Genomic DNA, 275 nt, shown 5'->3' with positions numbered 1-275 from the left:
CGTGTGCTTCAGATGTGTGCGCTCAGAAAACTGTATATCAGAAGTTTAAACTCATATGGTTTAAAACGCATGATTTCAGCGCAATAAACATGATAATCAGAACCAAAACAGATGTTTTTAGCAAGTCCGAGCTGAAATGGTGCACCTCTATTCTGGAAAAGGGGACGGGGAGCAGTGGCTCATTTGCATTTAAAGAGACAGGCTCGCAAAACAGCGTGTTTCTGCTTCCACTCAAAAAAGCCATTTTCAAAATTATATAATAAATGATCTGTGGG

This window comes from Sinocyclocheilus grahami, unplaced genomic scaffold (genome assembly GCF_001515645.1).
Source record: "Sinocyclocheilus grahami isolate Dianchi unplaced genomic scaffold, SAMN03320097.WGS_v1.1 scaffold2459.1, whole genome shotgun sequence".
Classification (NCBI taxonomy): Eukaryota; Metazoa; Chordata; class Actinopteri; order Cypriniformes; family Cyprinidae; genus Sinocyclocheilus; species Sinocyclocheilus grahami.
The sequence above is the reverse complement of the archived record's forward strand: the minus strand, read 5'-3'. Positions refer to the sequence as shown.